The sequence below is a fragment of the Pezoporus wallicus genome, unplaced genomic scaffold (genome assembly GCF_028554395.1).
Source record: "Pezoporus wallicus isolate ANWC-B61680 ecotype Strahan unplaced genomic scaffold, APGP_CSIRO_Pwel_v1 contig_10769, whole genome shotgun sequence".
NCBI classification, from domain to species: Eukaryota; Metazoa; Chordata; class Aves; order Psittaciformes; family Psittacidae; genus Pezoporus; species Pezoporus wallicus.
Window position 1 is genome coordinate 1,015,186 of NW_026635715.1, and position 26,839 is coordinate 1,042,024.

At 47.2% G+C, this 26,839-nt stretch overlaps 1 protein-coding gene across 6 annotated transcripts in view; it reads left to right on the forward strand.

Moving 5' to 3' along the window:
- HIVEP3 (HIVEP zinc finger 3) overlaps positions 1–26,839 on the forward strand; it is a 243,092-nt gene that overhangs the window by 12,686 nt on the left and 203,567 nt on the right. Inside the window, exon 1 of one of the 6 annotated variants that reach the window (XM_057397886.1) lies at positions 4,432–4,532. The exons of the other annotated variants lie outside the window; for them this stretch is intronic. The gene's annotated coding sequence lies outside the window, so the exon portion shown is untranslated. Of the gene's footprint in view, positions 1–4,431; positions 4,533–26,839 lie in introns of those variants that run through there. 6 annotated transcript variants of the gene reach the window in all.

Below are 26,839 nucleotides of genomic sequence, written 5' to 3' on the forward strand. Positions count from 1 at the left end.
ACTTTGCTGGGGACCATGGAGCTGCCAGACAGGACCCTGAACCTGGGACTGGATGCAGATGGGTTGGGTACATCACAGTGGTTTGGCTCTGCTCAGGCACCATGAGATGTGGAGAATAATTCCGAGTACATGGAGTTGTAGCAGAGCCCAGCTGCCTGATGTAGGCAGGCGAGGTGAGAGCTTTCCATGTTTCCTTTCTCCCCGCTTGGTTCACACTTCAGCAGACTGCAGCAGTACAAACAAGTCGGTGTTAATCCACCCAGCAACTGCATCTCCCTTGGAAGGGGCCCTGATTTCCGAAAGCATCACCATCCAGGACAGCGTTTAAGCATGTGCTTGCCTGTAAGCATGTGTTTAATTGCCATCCTGGATAATGTTGTACTTAATCATGCTTCTAAATGGTTTTCTGACTCAAGGCCAGTGTTGGCATCCTGCGGGCTGCACCACCATGTGAAGAGCTACTGCTGGTGGATGTGGCATCCCTGCCCTGAGTAGCATGGAGTGGCATTAGGCAAGTTATTACTCTTAAGGAAATGAGCAATGTGTAGGGAAGGAAGCTTGGAGCTCCCCAGGAAAGAGAAATCTGTTGTTTAAGGGGGTGAAGTGAATCCAGGGAGCTGTGAAGGGTGCTAAAGCACACAGTGTTTGTAGCATCAAAGGGCTTGTAAGGTTGGTAGATTTGGGTGAGGATTAACGAGCCTTTTCAGCTCTCAGCAACTTGCTGGAACTCCTCAGCCCCATTTATTTGGGGGCTTAGTCAGCAGCTCAGGGTTTCCTTCAGACTTCTTAGAAAGCTGAGCCCTGTGTGCATGTGCCCAGGCACAACCATGTGGGGAAGCGCCTGAGATGTGGAGCTGAGGGCTTGCACTTGCCTGGGCACTGACCACGCAAATCTGTGCAGAGCAGTGAAATGCAGAGGCAGGATCTCCAGTATCAGCTTAAGCTCTGTTTTCTCCGTATGAAAACCTGGGAAGCTGCGTGGTCTGTACCAGGAGCAACAGCAGGGTGTCCCAGAGAGCTGCTGTGGGGCCTGGGCTGAGAACATCAGTGTCTGTACCTCAGGCACCCTGGCAGGATGCATCCTTCCTCCCTTCCTTCTCTTGCAGACAGCTTTGCTGAAGGCTGTTTGCAACCCAAACACAACTTCATGCAAAAACTGCTGATGCTGCAGCAAGCAGAGCTGTGCATCAAGCTCTTAGGAAAGTGCCTCCTGGTGTGGGGTCATGCCATGAGATGCCTCTAAGGCCTGGTCTGAATCACAGCATCGTGCTGTTCCTCTGGGATGCCTGTTGCCACCATAAGGTCTATACTCTTTTGAAGCTAAGCAAAACTCAGTGTTGCATCCAGGCTACAAAGCCTGTAAGATTGCAGGGCCAGGTGAGATCTTCAGGCACCCTCTCCAAAAGATGTGAGCACTGAAGAAGTAAGCTGTGCCACCACAAGGCACAAAGATGTGTTAAATCTTTGTTGCTTTGTCCTCCTCTTTGGGTGGACGAGAACGGTGCATTTATGGCTGGCAGGGTTCTATGAGGCCAAATATGCTTGGTCAATGTACCAGAAGGGTTGCCAAAAGTGGGGACTAGCCTCAATGGTGTTTGGATGTGGGGAATTAGAGGTAATGAATTCCCAATGTTACTGGGCCAGCGATGAGCATGAGTGAGTGTGGGCTCAAATGAATGGAAGGTTTGGGCATGTCAGGAATTCAGGTGGAGGTTTTTCAAGCAGGGGGCTTTTGTGTGAAATAAATCGCAGGGGGAACAATTAGGATCAAGTATTTTTAAATATGCTTGGACATAAGGACAAGATTACAACTGGTAACTTCAAATCCTTGCACTTGCAGCTGATGTCAGGCATAGACTTGGGAGTATGTGGGTAGTTGAAGTCTGAAGGGAAGCTGGCTGCATCTTTTCTTTATGCTGTGTCATAAAACTGGGGCAAAGAGGTCACTTTGTCACTAATGGTCAGCACATTTAGAGGCAATTGAAAGAAATAGCTCAGCCAGTGTGCAGGAAGCAGCGCAGGAGAAAAGATGAGATGGGAGATGCTCCCACTGGTATGAGGTGAAGTCTGGTCCTAAACGTTTCTCTGTGATGCGGTTTGGATGGAGATTCACCGGTTCATTGGTGAGGTTAAATGACTTGCTGTGAGCATCAGGGAGGATTTTCCTCTTTCAAGAAAGAGGATGTATAGGAATCACAGAATCATGGAATACCAGGTTGGAAGGGGCCTCTAGAATCACCTGGTCCAAGCTTTCTAGGCAAAGCATGACCTAGACTGGATGTCCTGCACCATGTCCTGCTCGTGCATGAAACCCCACCATGTTCTCACAGGAACAGGGTGAGAGGGATTATGTCCATCCTACGCTGGAAAGCTGGGATGACAGAACATGAAACGCTGGAGCTGCAGGGGAGTTAGGGAGAAGGGGACTGCACTTGCACCCCAGATCTTGCAACTGGGTTTTTTAACCCAAAGATCCCCTTAACCTTTCCATGGGAGCAGGGCACAAACTGTCCCTTTATTTTGCCGCTAGTCTCCGTAATGGGAGTTTAATACTTTCTGGGCTCTCTGCAATGGGAAACTGTAGGAATAGCTCCCTGTACATGAAATAAAATGATATTCTGCCTCTTTTGACACAGTGAAAACAGGGTGTCTTCTGCCAGCTCTGCCTTTGCACACTTTCCTTAGGGAGGCGCCTACAATCTTTTAGTCATTGACCGTGTAATGCAGGGCAGAGTGACATTATTTGTCAGTAACACAATACCGGAGGAGCTGCCCTCCCCTCTCTCATTTCCCAATGAGCAAACCGAGCCCCATGCAGTGCTGTGTTCCACCAGCCCTTTCCTTTACACCTTCCCAAGCCCGTGCGTTGCATCCCTCCCATCATGTGAGCAGTTAAGTGAGGTTTAGCAAACGAGGCTCTTGCCTCCGCAGGGTGACTTTGCTATGAGACAGCCTCCCTCATAAGAAGTTATGTTGGTGGAGCTTGACTGTGTCACCTCCGCTGCGAGGCTGCAGGGGTGGTTGTGTGGATGGTGCCCCTGTGCTCAGTCAGAGAAGGCTCTGAGCATGCAGCTGAGTCGCCTTTCTATTCACGTGTGAACTGAGCCTTGGAGATAAGCGCTTGTCCTATCAACTATGAGGACTCACCTTGTGCTTAGTCACAGGCAGGAGGCTGGAGCACACATGGGTGCAGCATTGGTAGAGGCGAGGTGTGAGAGGGCACCTGGCTCCATTGCTGGTGATGGGGAGCTTCAGGAGGTGGGTTGGGTATGTTCAGTGGGGTTTAGTGTCTCTCCATGCTGGCCAAGGCACCCTCGCAGCAGGAGGGTGTTTCCTATCCCTTTCATGCCAGTAGTTCTGCCCACACATAAAGAGTCAGAGTGAAAACACAAGGTTGATGTTTAAGCTTTCAGGGTTCAATGAAAGCGATGCTCTTCTGCATTATACACAGACATTACTGTTTCCTTAAGGTTTACAGGGCAGTGTTGCCTGGAGGCCAGATCAGCCCCGTGGCTTTTCAGCCCATCCAGACGTGGTCACAGAAACCTCCTCGCTCCCATGAAACAAGTCTTAAACCATGAGCTGTAATGAAAAGGAAAACAGGAAAGGGTTGCAGGGCCATAAATAGTAGGGAAGAGGGAAGAGATGAGTGTGCAGAAGGATGGAGGAAGTGGAGGAGGGTGGTCCTCTGCAGAATGAGAAAGTAAAAACAGCCCTAAGACCCATGAGGTTATCTCAGAAATTCTAGAGAATAGGAGAAGTCCAAAATAGTTCCATTTCCTGAAAGCTTCCAGGTAAAAGATTTTGCCAGTTTTGCCCTTTGTGTTCCTGTACCCATAAAAATGCTTTTCACTTGGATTTTTATTAAAATACCAATGTGCTGTAGACAACTTGCATTTTTCTGGGCAACTTCCTTCTAAGCCCACAAGCAGCTAATGCTTGCTTTCTCATCCTTTGTGGCACATCAACCTACATAATACAACACTAAATAATGTTGCTTATTCTTGCAAATGCTGTAGTGTTCCTGGTATCTTACTAAGCTCTTGGCTTTTACTTTTGTGATGCTGCCAGGGGAGTAATAGCAATTCTTCTTAAAAAAGGCCTTTTCTTTTAAATATCTAATGCTGTTTTCAAGAGGTGTTCTCTGTCATAGCTCACTTTTTCTCATTTACCTTTGTACAATGAGGTAGAATCATAGAATCCCAGACTGGTTTGGGTTGGAAAAGGCCTTAAAGCTCGTATAGTTCCAACCCCCTGTCATGGGCAGGGATATCTCCTACAGTAGGTAATAACCTGCCAGGGCAGAATGGTACGTATGTTTTTATGCAAAGCTTAAAATTACAGTTTTTCCCATAGTTTCGGGCTGGAACAGAGGAGCACAAACATTTTGAATTCCTTTCTGTAACATCCAGAAAACTCGCTGTATTCTTGTGCTCAAAGGAAATAACCACAACAGGCTTGTAGCAAGGGCGAGTCAAATCGATGCGGTGCGCTGAAGAAGTAGTGGCTTAAAGAAGCTGCAGTCAAAACGGGTAGGGGCATATATATGTGTATAGATACACGTTTTAAATGCATTTACTTGCTCTGTCCTCCAGCTCACCCCGAGTGAGCGCTCCTGAAGGAGCTCCTTGCTGAAGGGTGAATGTGGAAGGAGCTCACGCTCCCTGCAAGGCACAGCATGTACCGCACCAATTACAACTTCTCCACTCATGCAAATGGGGAGCAGCGGTTAAGCCTGCGACTGCTGCCTGCTGCCAGTGGGCATGAACCTCCTGCCTGGCAAATAGGGCTTGAGCATCTGCAGGACTAAAGAGCTAGAAAAGAAGCCCCGGGGAAAACCCCTCTCCCTCCCTGTTTTTAATTCTCATTATGTGTTGTTTCTTTGCAGAGATTTGCAAGACAAAAGCGTTTGCTTTGCATTGGGCACTTTGGTTTGTGTCTCTGGGTTAGCTGGAAACACACCTGCCATTTTACTGCTTCCTGCAGCCGATGCAAATAGAGCATCCTCGCAGGGAAATGTTACATCCCTTAAAATAAACTGGGCTGCTCGGTGGGGCGGATTGTCTCTGGTTTCGTGCTGGAATGCGGCTGCGAAAACAGAAAGCCACAGGATAAAAATACAGTTGTCCAGGGGTAACGGAGAGGGTTTTCCATGAACGGTGCGTGCAGACTGCTGCTGTTTATTACATTGCAGTGCAGGGTGGTTGGGGGGGTGGTGGGTTTCTTGTTTTTCCTCTCTCTTTCCTCCTTTCCCTCCCTGTTTCGCTTCACAGAGCCTGCCTGGCTCTGTGCCTGCAAACCACACCGCTGACTGTGATGGGCAGCAGTGCTGCTTTTGGCTTTCTCTTGACCATGGGTCTATTGCGTGGCAGCAGTGGGTACCGCCTGCTCCCCCCCCCTCCATGGGTTGCTTTGCTGCTGGTGCCTCCACCTTTCTTTCTTCCCCCTATTAAGCCTAAAAGCCCTAATAGGAAAGTTACTGCTAACTTGAATGCGTGAGAAATTGTCCTGCTTTTGGTTTCCTCACCTTCAAACCAGACTATGTGTGGTACATGGAGACCTCAAGACCTCCTGCCTGATGCTGAGGTTTCACTCTCAATTCATCAGGTGACTGCAAAAATGAATAAGGTTTCTTTCAAGGGTAGGCAGACCAAGAGAAGGGCCTCCTTTATGCAACCGCTGCAGTGATGCAGCCATGGGGTGCACAGCGGGCACTGGGCACATACGGACTTGGGAGGGGGAAGTTCCTCACATCTTCTCTATCGTAGCAGTAGGGCAAGGGGTGATGGGTTTAAACTGAAACTATGGAAGTTCAGGTTAGATATAAGGCAGAAGCTCTTCCCTGTGAGGGTGCTGAGGCGCTGGCACAGGGTGCCCAGAGAAGCTGTGGCTGCTCCATCCCTGGCAGTGCTCAAGGCCAGGTTGGACACAGCCTTGGGCAGCATGGTCTAGTGTGGGGCACCCCTGCCCGTAGCAAGGGATTGCAACTGGATGAACTTAAGGTCCTTTCCAACCCTAACTATTCTATGATTCTATGAAAGGTCTCCAAGCATCAGCTGCTGACCCAGCTATGCATGTTGTGGTGGCAGCTAGGTGTGGATTTACTGCCATTTGCGGTGGGCAGTTTGCAGGATGTGGATGTGGGGAGAGATGTGTAGATGCTCAGGGTTTATCACCTGAATAATAAGTGGCTGAGTCGCTGAAGAAGCTTTGCTATCTTTAAAATCAGAGGCAGGATTTGCTGCCAGCATTGTTACAAGACAGCATGTTGATGAAGCTGAGGGAAACCTACACGGAGGTCGCAGACGTTGTTTGGATGTATTGGATGGATTTGGTTTTGGTTCTGGTTGACATAACTTCTGGTCATCATGTGATGAAATGGTTGGTATGGGGCAAGATGGATTTGTATGGGGTGAAGGATGGATCTGCCAGGAACAGAGGAGTTTGTTGAAGGTGCTGTCAAATGGCAGGAACAGAATGGCCAGGGAAAGGACAAGGAGCCCCATGGCCTTGGGGTGTCTGTGGGATATGGCATACGGAGGAGATCCTGTAGGGGACTCTGCAGGCAGGACAGCTTAGGGACAGCACTGAAAAGAGGTGTTAAGGGTATCTTGGTAAAGAAGGGACTGAGTAGCACAACTATAATTGATGTAAATTACTGCTTAGAGAGGCTTGAGTTCTGCCAGAGGTTGCAAACTCCTGAAGGACAATCGTCTACGGGACCAAGCTCTTTAGAAACACCAGGGAGGAGACCTGATCCTGGGATTCCATGGTGGGGATGGGCTATGGGGGGGTGCTGGCTGGGCTCCCTGGGATGAGCTGGTTGTGCAAAGGGGAGCCTGCAGGTGTGACTGTCACAGCGCCTGCTCTCACAGCACGTGTTTGTCTTGGCTCCCAGTGTAGCAGGGGGGTACCTGGGCATGCCTCCCCATGCTGACAGGAATTCCCCTCGAGGTTTGCTGGGCTCAGGTGTCTTTTCCCCAGGATTGCTGTTGGATTGCTGCAGCTTGCTGCTGTTCCCCCCCCCCCCCCCCCCATCTGTCCTTGCTTTCAGTTGGCAGCATCCCATCCCTGACTGTGTGCTCAGTCCTGCCGCACAGATGTGCGCTGGCTCCATGGCTCCACATTGGATACGGGGGGGGTACAGCACAAACCCTGCTCCCTTCTGTTGGGTAACCCTTAAGAAACTGAACTGACTGCCCGTAGCTTGCAGTGGGGTAAGTGGAAGCCAGATCTGCTTGCCATCACTGATTCAACATACTGTGCACTGCACTTTAAGGTGAGGGGCTTGTCCCTGAGTGGTTGTGAAGCACAGAGCAAGCCCACTTGTGCACTTCCTTACAGCTGCAGCTATGGCGCAGGACCTTCAGCAGTGCCACCTTCTTTTAATGCCTGCTGACCATTAGGAAATTCGGTTGATTGGAGTAAAAGGCATCCCTGATGCAAGGGTTTGGCCCTTCAGGGATACTGCTGTGGGATGGGCTTTCAAGGTCCCTCCTGTTTCCCTTTGAGAAACTCACGTTCTGGAAGTTCAGTTTGCATCTTGTTCCCTGAAAGAGCTCAGGAAAGAGAAGCAGCTCTGTTTCACATATCCTTTCCCGTTTGCTTTGTATTTTCTTGGCTAGGGAGCTGTGAACTTAGTCCTGTAGGTGTTGAAATAGAGCACCTCACAAGCAGCTATCACCTTGACTCCTACTCACTCTTTATTCCAACAGTGATTAACTGATCCTTTTGGTTCCTTGGTAGAGACTTGCAGACATCACCTTCAACACCTGCATTTCAGGATCATGCAAGGTCTATGATTCAAAGGTAGATAGGCAGTGTGTAGTCCTGGTGCTTGGTGCATTGTGTGTAGTGGCAGCCCGGGCCCTGCCTGACACAAGAGCATCACTGTCCCCCTTCCTCATGAAGCCATCCACACTTGTAACAGCTGTATTTCCAAATCATATATGTATATGTTTCCAAATCATATTCACATCTCAGTCTCCTAAATTCTACTCAGTGGCCTAGCAGACCTGACCAGTGAAGTGGTCACAAGCAGCTCTGCGTGCTCCTAGGGACTCAATGCTCTGCTGCATGACTTGCAAGAGCAAGCGATGCCAAACACTCTGCTCAGAGAAGATCAGAGGCTTTTTCTTCTTTTAATTGTGTGCTTTCCTTGCCTTGTGAAAACACCTCTGTGCTGCTCTCGCTAATAGCAGGAATCCTAAGAAAACACAGAGAGGGATCTGCAGTAAAGATCAAGCTACCGTCAGCTTGCCCAGACTGCTCTGCTCTCCAAGCAGAACAAACCCCTCCAGTGGGACTCCAGTAACCTCACCAGAGGTAACTGTGGGCAGATGCATCACCTGGATAGGATGTCACTGCACTGTGCTAGTGTTGTTTGGTTCAATGCAAGTGAAGGAGGTTGATGAAATGGCTAGGAGTATTAGCACACAGCATCAAGGGCTGGAGCAGGCTGATGTATGCAGCCAGCTGGAAGAGATCCCCTCTTCGGGCAGCATGACACTCCCTGTCCTTTCTCAACAAGCTGATTCCTGTTATTGTGAACTACCTGCTTGAGGCTCTAAGGAGGTGCTTGGCATGGCCTGGCCTGGAGCTTGCCATGTTTTCCCTCACCTCAGTTGCTGGACTCATACAGAGCTTCCCCCCACGCATTACATGAGCCTGGGAGCCGCCTGCTGCCTGGAGCCTTAATATAGTGTGAGATGCAACTGAAGGGGTGCAGGACTGTGGTAGATCTTATCCATGACTTTCAAGCTGAGGCTTGAGCATCAGTACCCTCTGAGATCTGACCAGTGTGGCCTCAATGTGTGTAATATCAGCTGGAAGCAGAGGAGGAATTCAGGCTCTGGTCCAGCACCCACGGTGTTCCACAAGGTAGGGTTGCTAGACATCCATGTAACGTGAGATTTCCTGTATTTCAGACTGTGAGTTACATTGGAAACATACGGGATGCTATCCGTCCTGTATTTCCTGCACTGTCTTCATATGGGATGGCAGAAATCCCACTGTCACCTGCCCCTTTCCCAGATGTATTTCTTAGTATCTTCCTCATTTTCTGTCTTTTCCCCAAAACTCTGTATTGGCCATCAAGCTGTAAGGACAAAGTGACCATTGGAACACCTTGGAGGGTTTTCACTTTTATCCTGCTGTATACCCACTGTCTTTCTTGAGGCCTTCAACAGACATAGTTACTGCTAAGGTGAAAGTCTAAGTGATGTCTCTCAGATTATCTTATTTTACCTCTCAGATTATCTTATTTTACTACCTAATAAAGCACAAGATAAACCTTGGTTATCCCAATTGCTCAATGACTGCTGATTTTCAGACAAGGGAAGCACTTTGGGGCTCAATTCTCCAGGGTTTTGGAAGTGTTTGACACAGTGTTGCATGGAGATTTATACACCCAAAGAGCAAAGAATTGCTTATGGAGGACTAACAAGGTAGGAAAGGCTGCAAAGTTCTTCTAAAGATCAGTCGTGGTCTGAGCTTCTCTGTTGGTATTGGAGCAAGTAGGAGGAATACCCTTGAGGAGATATGTGGGCAGCACATTAGGTGCTTTCATGGGTGGAAAGGAATATTGTGGTGGGAAAGGAAGCTGCTTTTGTACGAAGTTCTGGTTCCATTCAAATGAGGACATATGTGACCACCAGCTATTACAGTGATGAGAAAAGAGTAATTTCCTTACCAAGAGGTGATCAAGGGTGTATCTACATCATCGTAACGAAAGACAGCCTTGTCTTGGAGTTCACAGTCCAGCAGGAGGCAGAGTAGTGAATTTACAATGACGGAGTTGAATTTGGGACTTGCCAAATTCATTCGTATAAATGATGAAACATGCACTAAATAGAGACAGTGACAGACTTCAGAATGCAGAGCAGTGACTCACGACACCCAGGAGCATCTGCCTGCTGGACAGGCCAAACCTCCAGCCAGCCATAGTGGTGCTCATGTCCCAGCTGATCCTGGTGTAGCTGCAGGGATATGCCCCTCTATGCTGCCCTTTTCTAGTGCTGCAAGAAGCACTGAAGGAACATCTGAGCTCAGCTTCTTTGTGTTTTAACAAGTTTGGTTTAAAATATTGATTCTATTGAGAACTGCCTTCTTTTTATTAGGAAAATGAGACAAGATGTGACACTTGTAGAGCTTGGGACAGCTCCATGTCGGAGCCAAGAGCCTGGATGCTGGAGTCTCTCCTTTCTAGGCTCCCCAGCCTGTAAGAGTTATGCTCTCTGTTCAGTAGCAGGGATGCCAAATACAGCCAGCTGCTGGCTTTCTGTTGCTGTGCTGCAGAATAACATGCTGCCACTATGCTTTAGGCTAGCCTCAATTACTTGCTTGTTATCAGGGTGGAGATCAAAGTACATCATTTAAAGAACAAATGCAGTAAATACCTTGAATTTATGTACTGACTTTTTGGGGAAAGGGAATTGTCACAACAAGCTCAAGCTAATCTTTTGGATTTTGCATAAAGAACTGGGAAGAGTGATGTAAGTGTTACCTGAGGTGTCTCCATTTGCATGATGCAGCGTGATTTTTATGAGGATACCTCTGCCTGCTGTGTAATTCCTGATTCCAAGCCTTGGCGTTGCTCTGGGATCTCTGTGTAGTCTGAATATCCTCGGGTCTCTGGGTACCATGGGAGTTGAGTCAGTGCTCTTTTCATCTTGTGAGTGCTGACTTAGATGGGAGTGATTTATTTTTCTGCTCTAGGTTTATTTTTAGTATCTCCTGAAAAGTTGCATACCTTGAAAAGAAAGAGCAAAGGTGCTGTTGGGATGGCTGGTGCTGAGCTGATTACCCAGGTTCATCTGGTCCTTCCTCTTACAGCATTTCTTTCACTACCGAGCAGCTTTGCTCCATGAAGATGTATTGTGTCTTTGGGGGAAAAAGTGTGAAAGAAAACTCACTCAGACTAAAACCTTGTATAATCACAGGATAGTTAGGGTTGGAAGTGACCTTAAGATCATCCAGTTCCAACCCCCCTGCCACAGGCAGGGACACCTCACACTAAACCATCTCACCCAAGGCTCTGTCCAACCTGGCCTTGGACACTGCCAGGGATGGAGCATTCACAGCTTCCCTGGGCAACCCATTCCAGTGCCTCAGCACCCTCACAGTAAAGAACTTCTTCCTTATATCCAACCTAAACTTCCCCTGTTTAAGTTTGAACCCGTTACCCCTTGCCCTACCACTACAGTGTCTCTTCCCAGCATCCCTATAGGCCCCCTTCAGACACTGGAAGCTGCTCTGAGGTCTCCACGCAGCTTCTCTTCTCCAGGCTGTACAGCCCCAAGTTTCTCAGCCTGTCTTTGCCATTTCAGTGCAGTCTGGAAGTGAGGAAGAAGCAGGGGTCAGAGGAAGAGAAGGTCCCTCAGAAGTTTCCCCCATCCCATCCAACATCCCCCTTTTATCTTCCCTGATGTAAGAGTTGCCATCGTTAGATCAGATTAAGCATAGCAGTATGGAAAAGAGACACATAACCAGGATGGATTTAGAGTGAGTAGAGTAGAAGTTGTTTGCTGTTGTAATTGTAGCAGGATGCCCTGTATATAAATTACATCTTCTGTAATTTAGATGTGTTAATGAAACTGTGCAAGTTAAAGCTTACCCTGACAAGAAGAATCACTGCCTAGAATTGGGGTTTGTGGATCTTCTGAGCAGTTTGAAAGACACTGTTATTTTCTTTAAAGCAAGTTATGCTGCAGCCCTGGTGTTTTAATTACATTGAAACTACTGGGTTTGCATATGGTGAGGATTGTTATTGAGGTGTCTCCACAGTGAGTTCACTTCTCTCCTTCAGTGGAAGCTTCTGAATATAAAAGGGATTGCCTTGGCATGTGAGCTTCATCCTACATGTGCTGCATAAACAGAAACCTCTTTATAAGCATTTAAGGGGTCTGGTTTGGGGTTTTCGGTGCAAGCTGGTAGGAGAGCTTGTATGTGTCTTGATGGACAATAAGAACAATTCTTTGCCAAATGAAATGGATGCTTTTCAATATTTCCCTAGTTTTCTGAAGAAAATTGGTCAGCCCTGTAGATGTCCTTGGTATTGTCCCATCTTCAGTCTTGCATTCCCACTTTGAGGTTTTAAGGCACAGGAGGTGACTGCAGCCATCAGCACAGGTACCTTTTACCAACACTGCGGAGCATCCTGCTTTGCCTTGAGACCAAGCAGTGAAGCTACAGGAAGAGACGGCTCTGATGGTGCTGCAGCCCTTGGCAACCTTTACACTGCCAGTCCTCAGGGCTGCCAGTCTGTGGCTGCTCCATGCCTGCTTTCCAGTGGGATTGAGAGGCTGGTGGTAAATAATTGCTATTTTAAGCTCTTTCCCTTTTGCTTTTGTAGCAGATGAGGGAAAGGTGAGGAGGAATGGGCTCATCTGTCACTGCTCTTCTGAGAGCCATCATTTATCCCAAATTCTCTCCTATGGAAAAGGCACAAAGTCTGCAGAAATCCCAGCTCGAGGAGCAGCTGCCTCCAGGTCCAACTGGTGGGGCTTGAAACAGAGCTGGGTGGAGAGGGAAAAAGTTTGAAGGAGTTGTTCTTTGCTGAATTCATGGACCTTCTGTTTGCAAAAACATCGGGTATCCCCAGAGTCCCCCTGACATATTGCTGAGCAGCATTCCTCAGGAGGAGCCATAGGAAAAGAGGCCCCTTCAAGCAGAGTTCGTTCAGTTTGGGTAGCTCTTTCCATTGGGAGAAAATGGAAGTCTTGTTTTTGTCACCAAAAAGCTGGATTATTCACATTTTCCCTGTCTGAAAGCAAGAGCAGGACAAGGCAAAAAGCTCCAGCTGATGCAAAGGAGGTGTTCAGGTGTCCTGCAGGCCAGTGTGTAAAAGGAAAGATCACCCTGACATCCTATTGCTATCCTCTGCTCCACTGCAAATCACAGTCCTGATATGGGTCCTCGAGAGCCAGCTATGCTGGAAATTGAATCTCTGCTTGTGGTCTTTCTCAGAAGCAGAAGAACCAAAAAGCATCATGAATCTGAGAAGGTTGGAGATGAGGCTCCTTCCACCAAGGAACCTTACAGATAGAATTTGTTCTGCTCAGATTGCCTTCCTCAAGACAAGACGACAAATCTTCAGTCTGTTAGAATAATTCTTCCCGTAAGGGAGATGTGCATAAGCAGAGGAAGAAATCACAGCTCCGTACAGTGCTTTCCTGAAGAATACCCATGTACAATGGCTGTGGGCCTGTAGGACCCCATGTAAATGAAAAGGTTTTTGTACCAGGGAATACACCCCTGTGTGTAGCCTGCATAGTCTGAAGGGGAAATGACCCCGTGGAGGCACTCTGCACTTCATTTGGGTGTCTAGTGCATTAGCACATAAAGGAAGTTGCATGTCACTGTTTTACTTTTCTATCTGGAAGTGGACTTCAAACCAAAACAGAGCAGCAAACCCAACTTAGGTGACCAGGGAAGCTTTAATGCAGTTTCCTGGAGACCGGAGGGATTCTTGTCACTTTATACAGAGGAAAATTTAGTCTTGAGGTAATAAAAGCAGCAAGCTTCTCCCAGCTGGAAAATATCCCTTCCACTAAAGCATGGAAAATAAGGGGGGGCAAGAACACAGCAAGCAGTTATCAGATTTTTCCATTTCTGCAATGCTTTTTACAAGAGATTCTGCTCTTTCTGGGCCTCCCCTTCATCTCCTTCGGACGGAAACTTTGCTGGCTGAAGCTTCACTCCTTTAAAAGTTTTATGTAAAGTCTTGGTGCCAGATGCTGCTCACCAGTGCTGTGCTTGCAGCCTGGCCTGGAGTTGCTCTCTCACAGCTTGGCTTGTTTGTTCCCTGGTTAATGCAACTCTGCCCAGCTCTTGTAGAAACAGAAAACAGAAGTACATGTGGATGTCTGAGCGCAATCTGTGTGTGGAGGGTGGATGTGTTTTGGTGTTGCCAAATGGAGCTGTTGCGTTTTGGCTAGAATAGACTCTTTAATTTCAGGGTTTTTAATAGGGAATAAGTAACCCACGTAAGCATTGCTGCATCCCTGCTTTTCTCCCCTCTCTGTCTCCCTGGACGTGGAGAAGTACCCACTTGCCATGGGGAGATGTTTGACACAGAAGCTGGATCATCTGGAGACAGCTCTCCATGGGTCCCAGTTACACAGCCCAGCCCTGGGCCAGGATGGAACCTGGGGTGACATCTCTGTGCCACCTCATCTCAACATCCAGCATGGGGAGGCCAAATGATAGGAAACAGGGGGGTGTTGTTTGTGTGCCTGCTCCAATTTTGTCAGCTTGAGCTGCTGCTCTAAGTGCATAAATGTGTTCTGGTTTATTTGAGTAGCAGATTTGTTTTTCTTTATTGGCTTAAAAATAAACCATGCAGCCTATACTGTTTAAGCCACTAGCCAGGCTGCTTGTTCAACCACTGGAGAGCCCTTCTTCTGCGTTGTTAATTCAAACTGTGCTTTAGTTGGTGGGCTTTGCCTTATTTTATGACACACACACACAGAGCTATGATTTTTGGTTATTTTCTCTGCCATATAGACATTCTCTGTGCTTGCTTAAATTGCCATGGGTATTCCAGCCAAGGCTTAATGCATTAAGACCTCTTTCATGGTGATGCTTATGTAGACATTACGTATTCTTCTTGAACCAACATAAAAGTGAATAATTGCCAAGATATAATAATTGCATCTGGTAAATCCACTCCCAGCACTGGGTGAGGTGAGGTTTTCTGACCTTCAGACCAACTTACATCTAGGTTTTTCTCATCAAGAAAGAACAAAATACCCCACTGCTAGAAATTGCACATCTCCATTTGTTTTGGGAATGTTATCTCCTCTTTAATCCTGTGTGTTCTTATGGGTTATTCACTTTGGTGTAACTCCCCATTCCGCTGTGGAGATGGGGCAGCTCAGCTGCAGAAACGCTGCTTAGTCTGAGGCATCAAGGAGGTGACCTCTTGGATTAGTCCATTACTTTCCTCACATAAGTGTGCTTCTGGAGAAACATCCTGGTGCCATTTAAGTCCATAATTCCATAGCTGTGTGATGAGCTGTTGATGGGGATGCTGCTTGGATATCAGTGCTGGGAAGCAAAGGGTTTACTTTTTGGTGAGGGAGTCAGCTCTGCGTATGGACCTTCACTCTGTGGTATTTCATGTCAAGGGAGCAAGCATTGTCAGGGCTCATAAGGAGGAGGCTCAGGCCCTGCAGCTCCTCTGGGTGGGTTTGTTTCCTTTGGATACCCGTGGTGCAGGTGATGGCTCTGAGAAGTGTTGAATGGTCACACAGGAGCTTTCAGACTGCATCCGCTGCTGGCTTTGTCTGGATCCAGAGTGGCAAATGAAATATGGGGGAGAGAGAAACTTCACAGCCTCAACCGAGCAGCCAGCTCCACTGTTGGCTTTTCTGCACCTAAATAAACCGTGGGACTGGGTTAAAGGAACAACTTTCCATCCCTTTGCTCTCTGTAGGACTTGAGGAAACAAAAAACTGATGCTCCCCATGGAGTTTTCCCACTTTCAAAATCGCATTAATGATGTTTGCCTGCGTTCCTAAACTGTTTTGTGCTCCAAGAATAGACGTGTTATGTCAGTGCTGTGCATTGTCATTATTTATTATCTTGGAGCTAACGGGATGCAATACAGAAAGCGCGGCGTGATTTCGGAAGCTGAAGGCTCTTTCCTGATGACAATGTGAATGATTGCAGCTTTTTGACGCGCTGCGAGATGTGGAATTTGTCCTTTGCAGCGTGCTGATGAGGAATCCTTCATTGTTCCTTCAAGCGAGGCTCACCAGGGGTAGGTGCTTTGTGTTAGCCTGGAAGGACACTGGAGAAATCTGAGAAAAGAGCTGGTGTAAATTTGTGGTTTCAGCAATATTAAGGAACTGTTGACATGTTGGGAATAGCATTTCAGGGTGTAAGTGCATGAGAAAGGCAGGAGGGAGATACTTGAGTTACAGAAGCATTTCAGCCTGGAAAGTCCTGTGTGACCTGGCATTCACTGGAACAGCGTTTTGAATCCAGGAAGAAAGTGTGAATGGCTGAGATTTCTTTATATCCCTCACTCTCCTTCCTTCTCCCCCAGCTCTTTCTCAAAGTGGGTTTGCACATGTATGGTGGAACAATGACATGGGCTCTGCTTTGGCTTTATCATCTTGTTGCATCTCATAAACCGAGCAGCGCTAGTCTTGGTCTGGTCTGTGAGCAGGAGACATCCAGGCATCTCCAGAGCATTGAGGTTTGGGGGAAACAGCATCGTGGTGCCAGCAAAGGTGCCAAATTTTGGTTGACCTGGCCAGCAAAAGAGCCAAGGAGAAGACGGGGGGGTGTGGTGTAGTCAAACACAGTTTGTAGTTAAACATTATGCAAAAGCCTTGTTGTGAGCCCAAGGGTCCGGCCACTGCCTCATCTGGGTGTGCTCAACTTAACCTTATTCCAGGTTGCCATCTTTTAACTCGAAGGTCCTTCAGCTGAGCACAAAAGGCTGCATCCTGTGTTTTGAGGGAGATGCTTTTGTCTTAGATTCAGAGGCTTCATTTTGAAATTAATGCTTCCGTGAAGCTCTATCTGAAGTACTTCTGTCCTTCCACGACAGGGTCTTCACTGCCACCAGGCTGGTCCCAACCCCTTTTACGCCATAAGCTGGTTTTAGGTCTTTCAAGAAAGAAAACACCCAACTCTGTGTTGAAAAAAATCCCCCCCTCCCCAATCTCAGATAATGAAATACATCCTTGTATAATCAGTCATTCCAACATGACACTCCTATTAACTATGGATTGGGAAGAGTCTCCAGAGTTCGAACCATTGCATAGTTACTTAAAAGGGATGACAAAAAAGAACCTGTGGCCAACAGAAATGTTGTGTCATGCATCCTGGCTGACCTGCTGGTGTCTATCAAGGTATGGTTGGGCTTTCAGATATGAGAACTTTTCAAAGGAAAACACATGGATCCCACCTCTTTCGTATTAATATTTCCTGAGTGCTTTTCCTTTCAAGTGTTTCTGTTTTCAGTGGTGCCTTTTTCAAATTAAAAAGGCTTCCCAAGCCTTTAAACACAGCGTGTGTCCAAAGGGTGGAAAATTCCCTTTGAAGAGTCACAGTGCTTAAAAAAAGCCAGAAAAGGGAGGTAAAAAGAGGAGCAAATGCTGGCTGGTGTGGTGTGAGGGGCAGCTCGGGGCTTTCAAACAGGGCATTTCTGATTAGACATGGGTTTTGCTGTGCTGGTGTTACACATTATCCAGATAAATATGAATATGCATGCAGGCATACTTTGAAATATGTGTGTGATCTGTATTAATCTAGTTTGGTGTTAACAGGAAGAGTCGGGCGCTCATGCTGTTTGCATCTGAGGTGGGATGTAAAATATCTGAGGCTAGTTTCTCTGGAAGGTTTCGTGTGAACGTGAGGACACCTGACAGCACTGCCATTGTGGAGAAGGGAGGAAAGAAAAGGGAAATAACCTCTATGAAATATAGAATCCCAGACTGGTTTAGGCTGGAAGGGACCTTAAAGCTCATCCATTTCCAACCCCTGCGATGGGCAGGGACCCCTTCCACTAGAGCAGCTTGCTCCAAGCCCCTGTGTCCAACCTGGCCTTGAACACTGCCAGGGATGGGCCAGCCACAGCTTCTCTTCCTGATATAATTGCTCTTTCATGTCCCTTGGACACTGGTCTCCATATTGTTGGTTTAAAGGAAATGCAAAGTGGTTTTGGGATAGAATACATTGGTCAGGCTCACACACTGACCTGGCCGTGCCCTCCCGGGCTCTCCAATCCCCCTATCCTCTTGTGGGCACTGGAACTTCAGGATCAGGTCCAGCTTTGTGATTGCCAAGAGCTTTATTTTGAGGTTTGTGCAGGGTTTCTGCAAACGAGCAAGGGATTAGGAAATATTTTGCATTACAACTTGCCAAAACTCTCTGTAAGCCTGCAACTGCTCTCTGCAAGCAGTGCTGTGTGTGGCTGCAAGCTTTTACTGTGGCTACCCTGAGCATCCCAGGTTGGTGGTGGAGGAGCAGCTCTTGGCAATGCTCTGATGTGGAGGGTGCCTGGAGAGCTGCAGTCTCCACGTAGATCCTGAACCGGACAGGATGGGGCTCACACACAGAGCAGCTCCTGCTTCCCCAGGTTCACATGGAGCTTCAGGCTGCAGCAGTGAGGGAAGGGACTGGTGCCACAGCTCGCAAATCCCGGCTGGCCTCTAATTGGTGAGGAGCTGTTATGTCCTTTTTAATCTGTGCAAAACTTCCCTGGAAACCAGCTTAGATGGTTATTTGTAGTCAGTCATTATCTGATTATCCCAATGCTGATTGATGGGCAGGGACCAGGGTGAAGGTCTGACCCTGAAGCTGCTGCAGCGTGTGGCATAGGGATAACCTGTGCAAAGGACAGTTTGATGTCTCTTAGGCTGTATTAGCCAGCAGTTAAATATCTCTGTGTTACTGAAACAGCTTTTAGGATAAAACTGGATACTGGTAGACTGCTCGGGTTATTTCTCTGTGTTCGCTATTCCCCTTTTTCCTCTACCTTGTGTTGCTCGTGTAGTTGCAGGGCAAAGCCTTTCTCTGGGGTTTGAAGCTAGCAGGTAGGCTGCTGTTAAATTATGGTCTAAGGTAGCAAAGTTCAGGGCAGGAGCTGTGGAAATATAGGGAGGATTGAAGCACGTCAGAAGTCTGAGGGATGATATTTCTTGTAACAGGCACCTAATTAGCAGGACAAGAGAAAAACCTTTCGGCTTGGCGTGACATCGTTTATGAAGATCTCGGTGCATTTTAAGACATCCTGTGTCTCACGTATGCATGGCCCATGATACCAGCGCCGCAGGCACCTCCACAGGAAAGGAGACAGAAAAGGTGTCTCATCCACTAGTTCACAACTGGAAAGACAATTCAGGGTTTGATTCCCAATTCCCTCCCTTTTCCGTGGGTTGACAGTTCTTTACGCTCCATCTGCTCAGCACTGGACTACAATCATAGCACATAAATTGTCCTTAAACCTCGCCAGATGCTCGATCAAAGGTGGAGAGATAGTACGCAGGTTAAAGGCCAGGAAGAGACCTGCAGAAAGCAGATGCAAAGCTGAAGTGTCAGAGGTAACATTGTGTTGGATAACAAGTTCTGAAGCTGCATTGCACAGCTGGTAGCAGGAAGTACAGGGAGAAAAGTACATTCCTTCCCTGCTTGCCCTTTGGGACTTGGGATACCAAGACTGTAGAGTCTGCTCTTGCTTGCTTCCTATTTATTGGTCAGATCAGAAAGTTAAATCATAGGCGTGGGATGTGTTTTGTTAAATGCACCCAGCAGGTTTAGTTGGCTTCTGGGAATCCCTCTGAACGTGAACTTGAACTCCGAGGGATGAAGCTGTTGGCCTTGGAGGAGGTGAATAAAAGGCTCTACTTGCTGTGTCTTAGCTGGTCTTTGCATGCTTTCTGTCCTCTGAGGCTGTGCTGCTTTGTCTTCCCAGGCTGTTTCCCGGTGCTTAGAGAAGAAAAGGCCACAACCATGCTCTTAGAAGAGATTTGTGCTATAATGAGAATCCTTTGCGTTTATTAGCGCTATTTGCATAGACTCAGAGCACGTGGAAGATAAGAGGCTTAAGCTGTTAAGTGCAGAGAAATACAAGGTAATAATGAGGCTATAGAGGAAACCCTTGGTGGCTGTGCTGAGCTGGGGGCAGAGCCCTGAACCCTTCTGCTTAGCTGCAGTGCCAGACCTGGGGTGCAAAGCCATGTGGATTCTTGGAATTTCCTTTGTCCTCCGAGATGTGCAGCCCTGGATTTTGCCTGAACTGCTGCCTGCTGTTCCACCTCTTTGCTTCTGCCTTACTCCCACTGTATTTATAGCTTTCGCTCCTAATTTCTTCCTGTCTAGCACGAGGTTTATTGCCCATCTGGCTTTGTAAGGTGGTAGGAGGATACCCAAGTACCTTCGGAGAGCAGGTGGAGTGTTTAATGCTGCTTTCAGTCTCTCTCTGCCTGATGCTTCAGCGTGCTGCGGGAGCCTGTGCGGGCTGGATATTGCTGGTATGAGATGGACAGATTTTCTTATAATGCCGGTTATTTAAAGACTTGTTTAGATGCCCAGCTGAGAGCTCTTCATGGGGACATTCCTCCTTGGAGTATGTCATTCTGCAAAGCCAAGACATGTTTTATTATATAGTTTTTACATATATATGTATAAGATGTCTATATTTATACGTATGATTGCCCCACTGATGGAGCACCCTGTAGATTGGTAGGAAATGTAGTTATTAGCTCTTGATAAGCAGCCACTTTTGATCCCAGCTGTTTTTAAATTAAACATAGATGTGAAATGCAGCTGTGCATTCAAAGAACACTTTTTCCTTCTTTGTAAAATGCAGCATTTTCCAGTGTTGTTCCAACCCTGTAGCTCAGCACAAGGCGAAAATTCCTTCTAAGGTCCTATTTTCATTCCTATTTAATTCTCTAACAAATATTTCCTGTTCCAAACGAAGGCAAACTTAGTTAGGGAACTATCAGCAAAGGTGAGATGCGGTCTTTAGGAATGGGGACAGGATTGACTGGCTTCAAAAGTGGTTTTAGACCTTGGTGTTTTTGTGCTTTACAAAAAGAACCAACCCCAAACCAAACCAAGTGTAATTTTCTGTGTCCAGCTGTGACTTGATTTGAGGCTTTGCAAAAGCTTGAAGCCCCAGCAGTTGTTCAAAAGTTGTTTTGAGGATCTGTGAGTAAATCGGAGGTTGCTGTGAGAAAGTCATGCGCTGCGGAAAATACTGGGACTGACTATTCAGGAGGGACCAAATTCCATGGCTGACACCCAAGTGTTATTCTGGTACGACCCCAGGCAGCATAAGCTGCCTGAGTGGGTGCTCTTATGGTAGTCTTCACTGATGGAAAGAAACCAGTAGTGGTTTTGGAGAGTGTTTTTATAGGCCACCAGTGATGTTACAAGCAGTTGTTGATTTTGATTGTTAACCAGTGTGCCAAAACGGTAACTGTTCACTGCGTTGATTTAGAGCAGTGGAGCTGCTTCTGATAAATCAATTGTGTTTGCATTACTGGTCATCTGGGTTTTTTCTTTCTTGCTATTCCTTTTCACTCCCCAAACACACTACAGGGAGGTGAGCAAGACCCATGCGGGGCTTGAAGCTCTGAAATAGCTGAAAATGTGCAACCAACCTCTCGTCATCTTGATTTTCTGCTTGTTGGTGAAACATTTCATAGTTCCTGCGATCTGAGCAAATAAATGGAGGGTTCCCATTGATGTGCTCAAAATATCCAAGTGTTACAGAGAAATCCCTCATTATAAAATTTAACATCACAGGCTCACAGGCTGGTTTGGGTTGGAAGGGACCAGGTAGGAGAAGTTTTCCTCTTCTCTGTGCGGTGAGTGCGAGCTCAAGTGCAAAGGCTAGTGCAACCTGGCACATCACAGAGGCATGAGTGAAGCAGTTCTGCACACAGCAGGTTATCCAGGATGTGTTGTTCCACTTTTGTTGTTTATTGCTAGTGAGGCTGTGCCAGCTTTAATTCCCTCTGGAGCTGGGCTGCTGAAGAAAAAGCCAACAGCTCATCCTCCCTCTTGGACAGCTGTAGAACTGGACATGTTCCTCATTATCTCTCCATTTAAACACAGCACGACCATTTGCAGGTGAACATCTCCCTGCGTGTGATGTGCCTTGAGTCAGTCCTTACACAGATGCAGTCCAAGTAGCAATTTCAAATGCAGTGGTAGTATTAGTTCCCAAAGGCAGCCTGCTCAGGCACCTTCAAGGACAAAAGGGATGCCATCATCTGTTGAGAATACCAGCTGCACCATGCGTGGCATGGACACTGATGCCACTAGGGCTGTTGGTTCTTGTATTTCTGTGCAAAAGGAAGGCCATAGATTCCTCTGTGATATAGTAGCACACTACTAACCCCAGTTCACAGCAGTGTAAGTGATCTCACTGGATCAAGGCAGATGATACCATGCCTTCAAATTCTTCCAGCTGGGACCCTAAGGCTGGATAACAGGAACACCAGAGCTGCTTCAGGCATTGAACCAGCAATGGCTTAAAGGTGAAAATCCTAAGGTCTTATTTCTAAGGCATCAAAATAGTATCCATTCCTTGCAGCTAGAAGCATTGAAGGCTGGTCCTACACACGTTGAACATCAAAACTCCCAACACTGACTTCTTTCTCTCTTTCATACAATGGGGGAAGCTGCAGTCTCAACCTGCAGAACTATTTTTGGAAGGAAGCTCAGTTCATTAAGCCTGCAACTCTGTTTTGTTAAGGGGAGAGGGAGACCAGGCGTTTTGCTACAGTTTATTTGACCTAGTTAAGGGAAATATCAAGTCACCTCAGGCGGGTAATTAATTTGTACCTACTTCCTCCCGCTTGCGGCGCTTGTATGCAGCCAGTGTCTTCTGCAGGTGAGGATGATCGGCTTCACGCCTTGCAGGAAGCCTGCCCAGATATGCAGCTGCTGTGTGGTATGTTAGGTAGATCCTACATCGGAAAGGAAAGGCAGCAGGTCTGCAAGAGAGCTCCAGATGGTATTTGTTCGAGACCTCAGCAGTTGACTTGGGATGATAAAAAGCTTTCCCTGTTGCTTTCTCTTTGGCAGAAGTGCTGCCTTTCCGTGTCATTCCCAGACTGTCGGGGCTGGATTCAAGGGTATTTTTGTTGTTAGAGAGCCCTGTCTGTACAGGAGATGCCAAGCAAGTGTGTCTCCTTGCAAGCTCCTTCTGTGTTGCTCAGCCCTAACTCCCCAGGACCAGCAGCCTGGGAAGAAGATGATGGTGCTGCATCTGTTTCTGTCCCTGTGCTGGGACAGGTTATCATGGGCTCCAAGGTGACACCAACCTCACCAGCTGACATTAGATTCGAATCTGGACAAGGACATGATACTGACGTGTCAGCTCCTCTAAGATAATGGGAATGGGGGATATTCTTTATCCCCCCCCCCCTCCCCCCAGTGTTTCTCCAGTGAGACAATCTGGTTCGTCTTCAAACTGCAGCATCTTTGCTTTCTTAGTAGAGAATAAGACAGATTAAATTCAGTTCTTTGATTTATGTGTAAATGAAAAAGAACCTGATGGTTACAGAAGGACAAGTAACATTTGTTTTGATGCATGTTTTGATCATTTCAAGTGTCAGTGTTGGGAAGCACGTGGCTGTTTTTCTGGACTTCTTAGATTTGTTGTGCTTTGGGTAAAAGCATCACTGCTGTTGTGAATTGCTGCAGAAGAGAATGGGGGTGGACATAGTGCGATGCATCAGTGAAGACAGGAGTGGGCAGATGTCCTGGGGTTGGAAGGGCATTATCAAAAGCCAGTAAGGAGGGGAGTGATGCATCAAGCCAACATGCTGAGCAGGAAACCCCAGAGAGCTCTGAGAAAGTGCAGCTGAGTTGAGATTTGGATGCAGATCAGCTCAATAAGAGTTTTTCTAGCAAAGTGAACCCCAGAACAGGACTTTTCTTGGGGAGGTTCCTGTGCTCTGAACCCAGCTCTGCTGGCAGCAGGCAGGAGGGAAATTCCCAACCTCCTCACTCCCCAGCAATGGGAATGGGAGCCTGCCGAGGCAAGCGCTGCTGCTGGAGGTCGTTTGGGCTCTTTCGGGAGATGATTATTTGCATTTAGTTCTATTAATTTCCTCTCCTAAAATATGCCCCATGGGCCCCAGCATTGTTGTGGCTGTTCAGGCCTGGGTTTCGCTGAAGCCTTTTCACTGCTGGGAGGATGCTGGAGAGTAAATTTCACTAGCTGGACGCTGTCGCAGTCATGCTACTCAGATTTATGAATCAGTGCTTCTCACTTCGGCTTCTATTACTGGGCTTTTCTTTCCTCCCAACGCCCCCTTCCCAACATCTTTCAGTTGTTTCCAAACAGCTGGCTGGCTGGCGGCACCACCAGTTGGTAGGATGAGGAAAAGAAGTAAATCAGAGCTTTGTAACTCATGAAAACGGCTTGAAAGCTGTGAGGTTTTAAGCATAATATGGTTTGAGATTGAGGGTTGATTACTTATTTAATTATTTAAATTGTATCTCAGGGGGGTTGAGGATTTAGGTTGGAAGTTTTCTTTGGGCTGTTGCTGTTAAAGAAAACTGAAACTCTCACCGAGCTCCAGGAGCTGGGCCTTTGAGGGAAATAGTGTCAGGATATTTTGGGTAAACTGCTGAGTTTGCAACATTCAGATAAATGTCTAGTGAAGCAGTTTAGGCATCTGAAAGACAGGGTCATAATCTGGTTTCTGCTGGTGGGATCACTTTTCTATGTGTCCTGTTAGTGAGATCCTGCAGGATTTTACCCCTGGCTGAATGGAATCAGCCTGGCAGGGAGGGATTATCACATTCAGCATCTTGCTCTGAACATCTGGCAGGGATGCCTCTGTCACGGAGAGGAAACACTCAAGCATGTAGGTGCACATGTTTATATGTACCCGTATGCGTCTGTATACACATTTATCCAAGTCTTTACAGGGATGGGATTCTGTGTAATTGTACACACTGGCATATAACACTGTTTTCCAGTTTATCCTAGTAGGATGCTGTCTTTGGGCAGGTATAAATGGGGACAGATGGTGCAGGTCAGCCCAGAGCAATGCACTCAGGGCTGATATTCAGCATGTGAAATGGGGAAGCCCAGTGTTGTGGTCCTCCATCAGGGAGGATACTTCTTCAGGAGGGCAGAGCTTTCAGCTCTATGTTGTAAAGGGCTTGTAGGTGTTCAGCTCAGCTTGTACAATGCCTTGGCCCAGGCGGATATGAGTCCAGACCCATGGGTTTTTGGTCAGGGAAATGAGGCTTGTAGGACTGTGCCAAACCAGCTTGTGACTGGTGCTGAAACTCCACGCAGAGCACTGTGGTTTTATTTGGGTTGGTTAAAGTGACAGGTAAAGCTATTGGGCCGCATTAGAATGAACTCACAGTGAACTGCGTGGGTAGGCTCGGCTGAATTGCCTGTTTCATTCAAATCCTTATGGCTGAGAAGGAGCGCACTGTGTTCAAGTGTCAAGAGGGGCCAGCGCTGAGCCGTCCGTGTTGCAGCTCTGCCTTGGTGAAGGCAAGACGGGGAGTGAGGCTAGGATGTTAAAAAGTGGGGGTGAAATTCCTTGTAAACCAATAAAATGAATGTTTTCTGTTTCATTTGCAGCAGAAAGCAGGGCTTTGGTTATTTTTTTTTTCAGAAAGGAATCTGTTGGAGATGAAAAGCACTTAAAAATCTAGGGATTAAATGTAAGAAATCCTCTGCTCATGTGCGTATTACCATAACCCCGTGCAGATGGCACAGCTGAAAAGCATCCGAGGCATGCGCCTCGGTCTTGATTTACTCTGTGGGTGCTGAGGACGGGTGATGAAGTGCCAGGGACCAGTGTGGAGGCTGTGAAAGGTTATGGGAGAGGTGATCACTGCAGTGAGTTCAGCCCTGCCTACTGAGCCACGTGTGCCAGCCTGGCGCATCCTTCCTCCATCCGTACTCAGATGCTGGAGAGGGGGGTGGAAAAGAAAAACCATGGCTCTGAGGCAGATTTGGTAACATTTGCATCTTGTCTCTGTTGGTACACGTCTCCGGGCCAGGAAATGTGCTTTCCTTGGAAGTCTTTATTGAACCGCAGGATCTGATAGTGCAGGGCTGGGCTCCCGGGGTGCAGACTGGGCTCTCGCCACGGAGCAGAAGTGGTGGCAATAATGTGAGTTTGCTTTGTGTTGCTTAAGCATTGCAGAGAGAGGCATTGCAACCCCTCTTTGAAGTGCAGCAAGAAGATTTTAATTGGCCTAATTAGCACAGGGAAGAAGGTACAGAATAAGTAGGGTTAAGAGCTGAAAAATGGCTTTTAATTTTGAGTGCTGTGATTTTTGTTCTTGCCTGAAATTACCCCTGACTTCTCAGCTGTCAAATACTTGTGCCGTGATAAAGAATGAAGCCATCCGAAATCAGAAGCCACTTGTGAAAATACAAGCCTTAATCTCTGTGCTTAATCCCCTTGTGTGACGCAGATACCATTGCTCACCCACCCACCAGTTTGCGACCGAGCGTCTTTTTAATCCAGGGTGTCTTGAGAGCTGATTTGTGGCAACTATACCCCACTTCAGACCCTTGAAAAGCAGAAACCCGCGACCACTTCATCTCTAAGCCCTGCTTCTGGCTTTTGTGCTGGTGATAACCCAGAGCGGCATCGGGGAAGCCTGGGGATTAACATTAATGCTTGTGTAGTGATTCGAAAACAAGGGCTTTGCTCTACAGAGGAGCAGTTGTCTCCTCTTGTAAAAGAAAAAAGGATTAACTCCTTTCCTGAAAGCATATTAGTTTAGCCAAAACAGCATCAATGCACCTCAAACATGTCATGGGTGATATAATGGAGTGTGCAAGTGGCTGTGTGACCTGATGCTCCTTTTTTCAGTCAAGTGTTTCAGGGCTTCTGGAAGCAAAGGTCTTGCTAGTAGCCCTTGGGGGGGGGGGGGATGTTCAGGCATTATCTGGAGTCAGAAACCACTAGAATGTGGTTTTCATTAAAAAATAGTAGTAGTAATAATAAAAAGTTAATTGGGCCAGGTTTTCCAAGGAGCACGGGTTGAATCCTGATATGGTGACCTTGGGAAAGGCACTTATACTCCTTACAGCTCAACCACCTTTTCTCTGGAAAATCTATAGTAATTTTCTTTGACCTTGCCAAGACCTGAGATTTTGGAGAGGGGTTATTTAACATTTGTTAAGGTCTAAGAAATACAGGAGCTCTCCACAAAAGATGGGGTTTGCTGATCTGTGGAGTATTTAGCTTTCCCAGGAAACTTAGAGCTAACATTTGCTTTTGGTGTCCTTCTACGACCTCCTCGCACACATCAGGCCACCAGTATTACTGCAGAATATTCTTGATTCTTAATAAATTCTTATCTCCCTAAAGCC